Raw genomic sequence first — 14,093 nt, 5'->3', positions numbered from 1 at the left:
GCTCACATAAGATGGTCAGTTGATTTCTCAGAAACTTTGCAGAAACCTTGTAGGCCAAAAGGATTGGCGTGAAAAGCATGGACCTACAACCAATATTGCTCTACCTAGAGAAGCTATCATTTAAAATCAAAGGACAGAGAAAGAGCTTCCTAGACAAGAAAAAGCTAAAGAAGTTCATTACCACCAAACCAGTAGGTATTACAAGAAATGTTAAGACTTCTTTAAGAAGAAAAATATATATATATATGAATAATAAAATGGCAATAACTACATATCCGTCTTCAAATACTTTAAGTGTAAATGGATCAAATGCTCCAATCAAATGATAGGGTGTCTGAACAGATAACAAAACAAGGCCTTCATATATGCTGCCTGCAAGAGACTCACTTCAGATCAAAAGACACACACAGTCTGAAAGTAAAGGGATGGAAAAAGATATTTCTTCAAAATGGAAATTTAAAAAAGCTTGGGTAGCAGTACTTATACCAGATAAAATAGACTTTAAAACAAAGGCTATAAGAGACAAAGAAGGACCCAGTAATACCACTTCTGGGTATTTATCTGAAGAGACCCAAAACACTACTTCGAAGGGACATGTGCTTTCATATGTTCATTGCAGCATTATTTACAATTGTCTGGATATGGAGGCAACCTGGGTGCCCATCAATGGATGAATGGATAAGGAAGTGATACATATATACAATGGAATATTACTCAGCCATGAAAAAGAATGAATTCTTGTCATTTGCAACAACATGGATGGACCTAGAGGGTATTGTGCTGAGTGGGGTAAGTCACACAGAGAAAGACAAATGTCACATCATTTCTCTTACAGAAGGAATCTAAAGAAGAAAATAAATAAAACAGAAACAAACTCACAGATACAAAGAACATTTTAATGGTTGCCAGTTAGGATGGCCGTTTGATGGAAAAGGGGATGAGATTAAGAAGAACTAACTGGTAGTTACAAAACAATTATGGAGAAGTAAACTACAGCATAAGGAATACAGTCAATAATATTACAATAACTCTGTATGGTGTCAGATGGGTACTATATTTATCAGAGTGATCACTTCGTAGGTATATAAATGCCTAATCATCATGTTGTATACTGAAACTAATATATTGTATGCCAATTGTAACTGAAATATAAAATTTATTAAAATAAAGAAAACGAACAATAGGTTATTGCTTATAAAAAGAGACTTGGCAATTAAATCGAATTATATAGCAGAAAAAAAAGAAGAAAAATTAGTAGTGAGATCCTGAGATAAGAGTAAAAGTGTATTATTTTTTTATGTCCTCACCCAGCAATCAAAAAGTGCAGGCTCTTGTTCATTCTCACATCCGTATTGGAACCTGGCAAGTTCTAGAAGGCAAGGGAGTGGAAATAGAAAGGTGCCTTGGGTATAATCTGGACACAACAATTAATGTTCATGCCAGGGCTTCCTTAAAATCCCACTCCTATTCTCTTCTTCATTACCTACTTCAGAAAGTGCCCTATTCTATTTAATGCACATTAAATAATTACTTCTTTAAAATTTGTCATTCTGTGTAAAAGAAACCAGAAGAATTGACAAATCTAAGCCGTGTTAAAAAAAAAAACTTTCTTCTTGAAATTAACATGTATTTACTCTTTTTGAAAATGTAAATATTTTAAGCACCTTTAAGCCTTTTTCTTCAACTTTGTTTTCCTCCAAATGGTACAAGTTCTTTTTTATTTTTTAAAAAGATACCAAAGAGTGAAGCCAGTGAATGAACTCTGTGTCTAGAAATGAGGGAACATTTACCTAAGAAGCGGTAAGGACCCACATTGTTTCTAAATTTGAACACATTTGATATTTAAGAGAGCCAGATAGACAATATAATTACATCTACATTAATACTTTCAGTAAAATATTAAATATATAGTAAATGTCAACAGATATAAATAATTTTTGTAATTCAATATTTCACTGTGCTCCAAGGCTTGTAAAGATAATATTTAGGAATTTTCTTCATTGAGTTTTAAAAACAGCTTATGCCCCTTTTTGCTAATGTGCTTTTGGTAGTTATTGGACAAAGAATTAAGTTAAATCACTCACATTACAATTAGTTTTTTAAATTAAGTTTATTGGGGTAACATTGGTTAATATAATTATATAATTTTCAGATGTACATTTGTGTAACCTCCAGGAAAGTAAGGACTGTGTTTTTCCGTTTCATCACTGTATCCCCACCATCTGTCACATTTCTTGACACATGACAAGTGTTCAGTAAATACTTGTTGAATGAATAATACCACACAATTTTAATGGAATAGCTATAATTCTTTGTATTTGGAATATAAGGTATTAAAAATGGGGTCTCTGAGCTTAAAGGTCTGTAGAGTAATTTATGCACATATCAGCATCAGTATCACTTGTAAGCAGTGTGGTGTGCTGGTAAATATGTGCAGTATAAAGCTGCCACCAAGGTTGATATCAAGCAACCAACCTGACGTCCCTGAACTTGGATCTGGGAGGAGATATGGGCGATGGCTCTTGGGCGCTGGTATGAACTGCGTCCAGCGCACTGCTGCTCATGAGATGTCAGTCCCCACTTACTCTGCCCTATCAAGCTTTAAACATTGAGACCTTCACACTGTAGGTTTAATATTGTCTTCTACAACAATCCTGACCAAGTTTGGTATTTTATCAGGAGACCTATTTCCACCAGACGATGGAAGTCTGTAATTAGTCTTGATGCCATAATCCAGTAGTTTTCAAAGCGAAGGCCCAAGACCAGAAGCATCACTGTTACACAGGAACTTTCTACAAATTCCCAGTACCTACCCCAGATTTATCTATCCAATCAGGAACTCTGGACATGAGTGGAGGAATCTATATTTTAAGCTCTCCAGGTGATTCTGATACTCAAGTTTGAGAACCATTGCTTTAATCCGATATTCATTAAGCCTGAGGCACGCTCCACAGGCACCTGTGTTTTCAAACAGCTGCATTCTTTCTTACATCCATATATAACTTCAGTCAGTTTGATGTAGTTTCTGCCCCTTTCAACGAATCTTAGTACATTTCTGAAGAGACCAGTGGTTTGGCCTAAACCACAAATAGAAGCCTTGAAAATCTGATACAAATGCCAGCTGAGATAGAACCAGTTACCCACACACAGTACAGCAGCGGTCCCCAACATTTTTGGTACCAGGGACAGGTGCTCCTATGAGAATCTAATGCCTGATGACCTGAGGTGGAGCTGAGATGGTGATGCTAGCGCTGGGGAGGGTCTGCAAATAGAAATGCAGCTTTGCACACTAGCCTGCCGCTCACCTCCTGCTGTGTGGCTGGTCCACAGCCTAGGGGTTGGGGACTCCTGCTATATAGCATCAAAATATAGCTCAGCTCACAGGCGACATTTCCATATAAAACTAGTATTGCAATATATTTAATCTTAACTTTCATTTGGCCTTGAATCTTATTTTTTTGAATATCGATAATAGTATTTATCTTCAGTGTCAGAATCAATGTAAATTAATCTTAATTGTAATAAAATTACCTGCCACCAATGTGAGTCTTGGCGCTGCTCAGCAAGTTGCACAGGACTCACTGAGGATGCAACTGGATGTGGCTTGGGTGGGGCTGCCAGTTGCGGGAGGTGGAGTTTCAAGGAATCCTCTGGGCAGAATGACCCATGTTATCCAGTTCAATGATGTCTCAGCTATGGCGGCACTGTGTCCTCACACTAAGGGGGAGGGCTGAACAGAGGAACAATGGATACTGCAGGCACTGCTGCCTGGGAGAAAGCCTCACCTCCAGCCCTTGCTCCAATAACTCAGTGTCCCCTGGAAGTCCCTGGTGCCCCCCAAGCAGCTGACCTGGCACTGGTGCTCAGAGCAAGCAAGTCAGTCACCATGAATGTCTGTTTGCGGACATGGCCCCTTTAAGAGCTGGCTGCAGCTGCCGCAGCCTCTGTTCCACTCAGTCACTCTGTACTGGGTAGTCTTGTGTCTTTGCCCCCTCCTACCTTCTACCATTGCAGGGGGATTTCTTATTTCTCTCCCTATTTGTTGTGTTTCTGTTAATCTAGACCCCAGGCAACTATGCTTGCTGTTTGCTCCATGTTTCTGTCTCAACTTTGATGTGGTCGCAAGGGGGATGAACAAAGCCTGTATCATCTATGTCATTTTTTCTTGATTCTAGAAATTAACAGGGTCTTAAATTAAATTAAAAATGTAAGTTTAAAATGTCAGTAAAAATAGAAAATGTAACCCAACATATTTCCAACTCTTAAGATGCTGTAGTGGGCATCTATTTTGTTCCAGAGGAACCATTCACCACCCAATTTGTGACAAAATATACTGTAATTGTCCTTGGGGAAACTATCCCCTTTTCTACTCTGTGTGCTTAGAGTAGCGTTGAGTCCATCTCAAGCTCTAGGGGAGGCCACCTATGTCACTTGATCCTCGCCACTGAAAATTTCACATTTCCACAATGATTGGTTCAGAGATGGGCACATGGCCCAGTTGGAGCTAGTGAGACTTTCACAGGGTTGACTGAAAGAAAATCAAATGACCTTCTCAATTGGAAATGAGTTTACCTAAGAAGATCCAAGAGGATCCAACTGCTGTAGCCATCTTGCCACTAAAAGGGGAGAGAGTAGTGTCACTGGGGGCCACCACAAGTTTGAAAAGGAAGTGACATATAGCAGAAAGTAAAGCTGAAAAGTGGAGTGAAGTGGAGTTTTAATGACATTGTTTGGGCCATACTCCTTGATATTCAGTTACACAAATCAATAAATTCTTTAAATTCCAGGCAGTTTGAGTTTAATTTTTTTTTGTCTGATAGAAGTGTGTCATCCTGAAGTCCATGAACATAGTAAGTTGTGAGTTTACATCTACTCCACAAACCATACTGTTTTGAAGGAAGAGTCTAGACAACTTCAAGGGCACTCAATAAAATATGTTGAACAAAGTAAGGTGCCTCCGCGGAACAAGCTGAGCAGATAAGCTGACAAATTTAAGAGCTGGAAAAAAGTGGAGATGGGTGAAAAACAACTTCTGTGAGGGGATGAGTACACATTCTGTTCTCTCTCTTGAAGACTTCTGAAAGCTAAGCCATTTGAGAAGGAATTAAATACTAAAAAGTCCTATTGGTAAATAATGGAGAATAATTTTGTAAATTTTAAAAAAACCTTATATGGGAAACATTTTTACATTTTGAAATGTTTTACACCTCAAATTTTCAAAAATAAATCAGAAAATGGATAAAATGTACATTTCCTGATGGGCTGTTTCATTTTGCCAAAAAGTAGATATCTCAAAATAAAATTATTTAGAATGTGTGTGCACCTGAATGCATATGTGTGCAAAATGATTCAACTTTAAGAAAGGATCATGGACTCAAATATCTACAGAGATCAGGCAGGTAATATAAAGGAAGAAAGTAGGCTATTTGAGACAAAGGATCAGTGAGGATTGTGGTAAACTGGGAAGCAAATACGCTTCTCAATTCAGTTGCCCCGTGGGAATATTGATCCAGTATCATCACATCCCGAGTTTTCAAGAAAGCTTCAAACTCTGTATATTTACATGAAATATTCCAATTTTTAAATATTGACAACTATTTTGTTGTTCTTGTTGTCAACACTGTATATGCCAAACAAAAGTAAATTCGTCATTAGCCATCAATTTAAATTCTAGCCCTCATTCATGTAAGAAATATTTATTGATCTCCCACTATTACATTTCACACCTTATTCTAATCACGAAGGGTAAAACCAGTGAACAAAACACATAACATATCTGCCCTCATGGAGCTTACTGTCCTAGGAGAACAGAGTAGGCAACACGATTTATTGTAATACTTCTCATGTCCTGGTTCATAAAAGTTGACAAAAACAGAGGGTTTCAATGGAACACACATGGAAATGTACATGTGTTTCTACGTATGTAATTTTTCTTCCTCTTCTCCAGTAAATAAATATTAATTCAAGTTATATCTCAACATTATTATTATATTATTATATAACAGGAATGATTTTTTTTTTCTAACTTTCCACTGCTTTCTAGGGAGTATGGATACTGGTAAATTTAGGGACCTTTATTTGTTGAGCTCTGATAAGAATGTATGTGAAATATTTGTGAGCTAATATTCTGAGATGTTTCATCTCCCCTGTCTCTGTTACTTGTATCCATTATCCTTTTTCACTAATCGGGCAACAGAGATAGCTTTCTGTATGCCCTGACCTTGCTTGCAGGATGGACCTGTCTTAGAACAAAAATGTGAATTGAGTTGCTGATTGGATCTTGAAACTTATAGCAGACATGATAATTTGAAAGCCAGAGCATTTTGATTTATAAGAGCCAAATATGGTTGATAAAGAAAATTGCTCCTGGAATTTTAAAATTTATGTATAGAGGCAAAGCTGAGAATACAGAATTTATATTATCAGCCACTAAGTGAGGGTTTTTTTGGAGGATTGGACCCAGACCACCAGACATCATTGTTCCTAGCTTCCCAAGGTATAGTGTCCTAAAAATTAAAAGTCTCATAGGGATGTTCCTTGGCAATAGATTAACAATGGTGGTGAGAAGTGTTCAGAAAGATAGACCTCAGGGCAGCCTGCATACATCATGCATATCCTAACATGGTGCATGGAAAGAAATTGTGTGCTACAGAGCTCCCAAAAAGAGGTCAAGACAGTGCTGATGCCCATGACTATTTTGTAACTGCCAATTTGTACTTCTCAATCCCTCCACCTTTTTCACTCAGCCTCCCAACCACCCTCCCATCTGGCAAACATCAATTTGTTCTCTGTATCTATCAGTTTGTTTCTTTTTGTTCATCCATTTTGTTTTTTACATTCAACATGTCAGTTAAATTATATGGTATTTGTCTTTCTCTGCCTGACTTATTTCACTTCAAAGTAGTCATGGGGATGTAGAGTACAGCTTAGAGAATATAGTCAATAATATTGTAATAACTATGTATGGTGTCAGGTGAGTACTAGACTTATCAGGGGAATCATTTCATAAGTTATATAAATGTCTAACCACTATGCTGTATACCTGAAACTAATATAATATTGAATGTCAACTGTAACTGAAAAACTTTTTTTTTTCAATTTTTAAAAAGACAATTCTAATGGACCCAGCTTCGAAGATGTTAGGAGAAGGAGGAAGTGTTAAATTCAAAACCTGTACTGACCACATTTAAAACTAGAGGTGACCGAGTAACATTGATTTGGCAGGTTTAGGTTTTCTGCCAGTTGTGAAAATGGGACTCATGAGCTAATTTGAATTATAGTAAAATAAAAGTTCTGAAGCTTCATATCTGACTTGTGGGACCATGCAATTTATATCTGTTACATGAGTTTGGAAGAGCTGAGGCAAATTTTAACAGTGCTGCTTAAGAAAGGAGCAAGATTTAAAGGTCCAGGGGGAAAGATCTTGGATGAAAGAAGATACAAGTCAGCAAGACTGGACAGGAAGGAGGAAGAATAAAAGTGAAAAGAAGGGAATAAAAGAATAACTGCCCCCTGCTCAATACACACATATGCACATACATTGATGGTGAAACTGGAGAAAGTTGGAAGGAGACATATGTCTACTGAGGATTTTTGTCATTAAATTCTATGCAACATGCAATGTAATCCTTCCTGTGTTCCCACAAATGTTCAGAAAAACTCAAAACAAAAAAGCAACAAAAACAAAAAACAGTGATATGTCCAATATGATTGGAATTCTTGTGAAAGCCGGTGAAGGAGTCAAGTCTTATGGAAAGCCAAATTAAAGTCACACTATGCACATGGAGGTATGTAGCTAATAAGTGAACTTTATAAAGTTATGTGTGAGAAAGTTCAATATAGGAATTATGTCTCAAATGTCTTTGTACCTCTCTGAACCTCGGCTACCTAATCTGTAAAATGAAGATGAAGATATCTACCTCGTTAAGTTGCTCAAAGAATTGAATGTCAATCAATACATACCGATGATGTATTTAAAATACCTAACATCGTGTCTGGCACACCAATTCCATAAGAAATGATGGCAATTACAATATTATTATGATTAATATACTTTTTGCATTTAGTTTCTACCATTTAAAACTCTGCCATTTAAAACTCTACCTTTAGCCCATATGCTATAAAGGAGCTTGTTTCAATCTACTTTTGTCGATATCTTAATTAGCATAAGTTTTTAATGAACCATGTAAGAATTCATATATTGACTACATGGAAGGAAAAATGGCTTTTTCACTTAACAATTATGAAGATATCCAGAATATATGTTCTATTACTTAAAAAATCTTTATCTGAAGAAATAAGTTTAGACAGGTTTATTTAGCTACAGCCACACAGACCTCTCCCCTGTTCTTCAAACATATCTTGACTTTTATGCTTTAATCTCATTGACTACTTCTACCAGCCCTCTGAGCAGAATAACGTGCTCTTTCCTTTTCATGTTCATGGCATTTTGTTTATTCCTTTATAATGGCATTTGTTATCTAACACCTGGTATTATAAGTCGTTTGTGTCTCTTCTCTCAAAGAGGAAAATGTCGACTTTATACACTCTACTAATGTCTTGTACCAAGTAGGTCTATTCAATATAGCTTTTTAACATTAGCATTTTTTTTATTATTTCTCGTTTACATACTCAAGAAATGATGTAAATATATCTTCTTAAATAAACCAATCTCGAGATTTTAAAATAATCTTTGCTTTATCATAAGTGGGAAGATATCAGTTTGAAGGCCTGCTATTAGCCCCAAACAATTAGCAAGATGCAAATAAAAACCATAATGAGATGCTATTTCACATCTACTAGAAAGGCTAACATAAAAAAGTCAGAAAATAACAAGTTTTGGTGAAGATATGAAGAAATCAGAACCCTGATACAATGCTGGTGGGACGGTAAAATGATACAGTTACTTTGGAAAGCAGTCTGGCAGTTCCTCAAGCCATTAAACATGGAGTTACCACATGACCTACCAATTCCATTCCTAAGTATATACCTAAGAGAAATGAAAACATATGTCCATTCAAAAACTTGTACATGCACATTTATGGTAGCATTATTCATAATAGCCAAAAAGTAGAAACAACCTAAATGTCCATCAACTGATTTATGGATAAATTAACTGTAGTATATCCACACAATGGAATATTATTCAGCCATGCAAAGGAATGGAGTACTGATACATGCTATGACATGGATGGACCTTAAAAACACTCAGCTAAGTGAAAAAAGCCAGCCGCAAAAGACCACATATTGTATGATTCCATTCATATGAAATGCCTAGGACAGGGAACTCCACAGAGATAGAAATAAATTAGTGAGTGCCAGGGGCTGGAGAGTGGGGGACTGTGGCATCAAAAAGAGAAAGGGAGAAATAGCTAAAGGATATGGAATTTCTTTTGGAGGTGATGAAAATGATCTAAAATTGACTGTTGATTTTCGCATAACTCTGTAATTAAAGTAACCCATTGAATTGTATATTTTAAATGGTTGACTTCTATAGTGAATGAACTATTTCTCAATAAAGTTGTTAACACAACCTCTGCTTTATCCTAAACTCTGAGAATATTAGTTTGAAAGCCTGCTATTAGTCCCAAACAACTGCTTCTTATAACAAGGCAAATGAGACAGTATAGTAAACTAATACATAAATAACATTTAAACACATAGCATTAAGTTAATTTGCTAGATTTATTATTCAGTTTTGCTTGTTTACTTGCTGTTACCTAAAGTTTATTCTTTTACTTTCTTTCTTAACTATATGGGTTACTTGTCATCTCAGAAATTGGTGCCATTAAAATTTCTATTGGTCAATAATAGAAAATGGCACTTTCTTAATACAGGAAGAGAACAGAAGTCAGGACCCCTGCTTATAGCTGTGAAGGCTGTGCAGGCTATGTGCTGTACCACTCCAGATGATGCCATTTACATAGACCACAATGTGACTGGTGTCTCCTAGACCTGGGTAATGTGATAGCCTTGATAAAACTGTCTTTGGTTTCATTGCCATTCTCTAATTATCTAGAGTCAACTTTGACTTCTTCTCTCTTATCCTCACACACACTCCACAATATATTGACTGATCTCTCACTTCTACTGATAAGTCTACCAAATTAATTCTCATTATATTCTTGCCACCACTAATAGTTTCATTACTCATTTTCCTTTTCTAAATTATTACAGTAGCTTCCCAGCTGATCTTTCTACTTCCCATTTTTCCCATTTTCTTTCTACTATATCCTTCATACCACAAGCAGAATTTTCTTCTGAAGATATAATTACACTGTTCCTTGTTCAAAAAGTTCTCAGTGCTTCCAGTTACCTATAACGCCCACAATTCTTAGCCTGCCATTCAAAGTCCTTCATGATCTCACTGTAACCTACTGTACATATCTCATTTTAAACCAATTCTTCCCTACGTTCCATACTCTAACCACATAGGTCTATTCTCTGTTCCTCAAAACTATAATGCATTCTGCTGCCTCCACACTTCAGATCATGTTGTCTTTCTTGTTTATAATTCCATTTCTATTTATTTCCAGCTGCTTAAATTCTACTCTTTTCTTAGGGCCAAGCCTAAGTGCTACCATCTCCTGGATGCCTTCTCCCATCCTTCTTGTGAGAATGAATAGATCTTTATTCTTCAGGCTTGTAGTATTTTATTTATACTTTTTTTTATCATATATATCTAATGGTTGGTTTTATAAAACATCTGTATGTCTTTCTATCCTTTCCATCATGACTTCTCATCTCTTTTATTCATCTTCGACTATAATAGGTACTTTAAAAATGTTCAGCAAATAGAAGGAAAAATAAATGTGTCAAATGGGATTTGGTAAAGACAAAATGAGAGGCAGATAAAAAGAAAGAGCTATATAAAAACACCATAAAGTTAAAATATATTTAAGAAGGAGCTGAAGGCCTAGTAGAGATTAGAACCTTTAAACTAGAACTCAGTAAATCTGTGAGCTCATATTACAGGAAACATACAATTGGTTACTGACGATTCACATTAAAGGCTTACAACAGAAAATACAATAAAGGAATAAATGAATGTGTGAAATTAAGGATAATTAAGGAAAATAACTTTGATAGCATTTTTAAGCTGAAGTTTTTCTTATTTCCCTTTTAATTGTAGTAAATCTAAAGTTAGTATCCTTTTTTTAAATTATACTTTTGGGGTGACATTGATTAATAAAATTATATAGGTTTCAAGTGTACAAATCAATAATGCATCATATGTATTCAAAGTTAAGATCCTTTTATATCTGTAATTCATATGATTGTCATCAGAAACATTTCCTCCTTATCCATACCTCAACTGCCATGACACTATTTCTTATTACAAAAAATAAGTTTAGTGGAGTCAGGCAGTTTATAAAAGCAAAGCAAAGACAAACTTCTAATTTTAGTTCCAAAGATTGATGCCCTCTTTTAGTTATCTTAAACTAATATTTATTAGATTAGATGCAAAATTCTGTCAACATTACACTTTGGTAAGTCAAACCATGCCACTTCTGTGAAATTTGTCCAGATCGGTATTTTATTAAAATAAAAGTGTACCTCCAGGATAATCAAGAAAATTTATTATTCCAGTTGACTAACATACTTTTTTGCACATAAGTGTATGTAATTAAAACATTTCTATTAGGAGAAATAACACTGTCTTCTTCTTGTGTTCAGCAAATGGGAAACCTCAAGAGATTAAAAGAAGAGAGGAAAATGAGGCCAGGGTATTTATTCCTGTGGTTCCTTCCTCTGAAGTTTGTTGTGAGTTAGTTACATCCCTCTACTGAAGTCGTGGCACTTGGCAAGTGGCCTTTTTCATATAGCTACCCTCTTTGGTATCAGGTAGCTCTTCCTGTCCCTTACCTCTTCTGGTTCAGAGATAACAGCTCTCTTCTGATATAATTGCTGCATAATTCTTTGTAGGTTTCCCCAAACTCTAACAACAAATTACCCAGGTTGAATGTGCCTTCAATTCCTGCTGGGACCCTGATAGACAAGAACAATAGAGTCTTCCTTTGTGTATGGACCTGGGGAGAGAAAGAGACTCTCTGCTTTTGAATGACAAACTGTAAGTATTTAAGTGTGTCTTTTCAACAACTATTTTCCCCTGCCAATTAAATAAACTGCTTATGGAATGAAAGAAATCTTCACAGGTAATCAGAGAAGTAGGACTAAAAGATAGAGAGGGAGGGGGAGAGAGGGAGGGAGGGAGGGAAGGTGGGAGGGAAAGAGAAAGAGAGAGAGAGAGAGAAAGAGAGAGAGAGAGAGAGAGAACTGGTGAACTGGTGACAGAATCCAGTCACGGTCAAGTCATCTGCACCCGTTTGCTATCTCAATTATGTGAACCAACAAATTCCCTTTGAGCTTGAGCTAGTTTGAGTTGGGATTCTGTCACTTGCACCTAAAATAGTCCTGAATAATACAGGGCTTAAAAGGAAGACAATTATATCATAGTTTGGGAGATGAGTAAAGTTTGTAAGAAGCAGGGGCAGCTGAGAAGTATTCTGAAGGAAATGTGTGACTTTCACAGCAAAATAGAAAAAAAATGCTTTTCAGTGACAGAACATAATTTGAATAAAGACATAGAGACATAAAAATGTTCAAGAAATAGTGAATTGACCAGTTTTGCTGGATCACAGAGTATGGGTAGTAGAGAAGTAGTAGTAGATAAAGCTGGAAAGTTTAGACTAAGGCTTCATTTGACTAAAACATTTGGGATGGGATGGGGGCATAGACTTCTTCAATATAGCAGTGGTAGTTCTCTCCATGAGATTGTATGATTGAAATGACATCTTCAGATAGATTATAGTGTTTTATTTTTCTACTATGTATTGCTGAATTAAAAATCATCCTAGAAATTAGTGTCTTAAAACAATAAACATTTATTATTTCAGTTTCTATGGGTCAGGAATTTAGCTGCGGCTTAGCTGGGTGGTTCTATTTTGGGGTCTCTCATGAGTTTGCAGCCAAGGCAGTAGCTATCTGAAAGCTTAACTAGGGATAGAAATGCCACTTCCAAGATAGCTCATTTACTCACAAAGCTGCTGGCAAGAGGCCTTGGTTCCCTGCTGCATGCAGTCAGGAGTTATTGTCATGGAGACATAGAGTTGTTTGAATGTCTTCGTAAACTGACAGCTGGCTTTTCCCAAAATGAATGATCCTAGACAGAGTAAGGTAGAAACTGCAGTGTCTTAAATGATCTGTCCTCTGAAGTCACTCTCCATCATTTCCACAAAATCCTATTTGTACACAGGTCAGCCAATATCATGTGAGAAGGGACTGCACAAGGGCATGACTGCCAGGATGTGGGGCCCATTGGGGCCATTTTAGAGACTGTCTCCCAAGGTTTTGATCTTTCTATCTTGATGAAAACTTGCCATTTGTCTAGTGCTCTAGGGCAATTAAGACTGCAATTGAGGTTTCACCATTAATGCCACTGATTTCATGTGTTTTGATAGTTATGTAATATTTCTCACAGACTCTTTGTGATACCATGCTTATATGTGGACCATCATATGGAGGGTTTTGAATACTAGGCTGAATTGATATTAGTTTTATTTTCAATAATTTCATGATGTAATATTGTTATTAACACATCACTTAGAACTATACCTCCAAACTTAATATTAAAAATTATAGAAACCAACACTGCAGTGGTAGGGTTTCCTAACGGTAAAGAAATGTACGAAAAAATACACTTCTCCAGAGGTATTCAAAATAGAATAGCTTTTTCCAGCTTCTTAGACTAATTTGGCTATGAACTAGGCTAAAGGCAAAGGACAAACAGAATATGTCTTAAGATCTGTTCTCATCCTATGATTTCTTGATCATTATTTAGATTTGAATTAATATTTATAGTATTTAAATAGTGATAACAAAAAACTCTCTCAGCTGTAATATTTAGGTGGAGAAATAGTTTGCAGAGAACCATCTGTAATTGTCTCTTATTTTGTAGGGCCTGTGTGTGAATTTGTACTTGGTTACATCAATGTTTTAAAATCTTTCAATCAAAACTATTTTGGTCATAACACTCACTCAGGCTACCTGAAGAAAAGGAGGTATTATTGTGAAGATACACAATAGAGTTTGTA

This window comes from Pteropus vampyrus, unplaced genomic scaffold (assembly GCF_000151845.1).
Source record: "Pteropus vampyrus isolate Shadow unplaced genomic scaffold, Pvam_2.0 Scaffold63, whole genome shotgun sequence".
Classification (NCBI taxonomy): Eukaryota; Metazoa; Chordata; class Mammalia; order Chiroptera; family Pteropodidae; genus Pteropus; species Pteropus vampyrus.
This window is presented reverse-complemented; position numbering follows the sequence as displayed.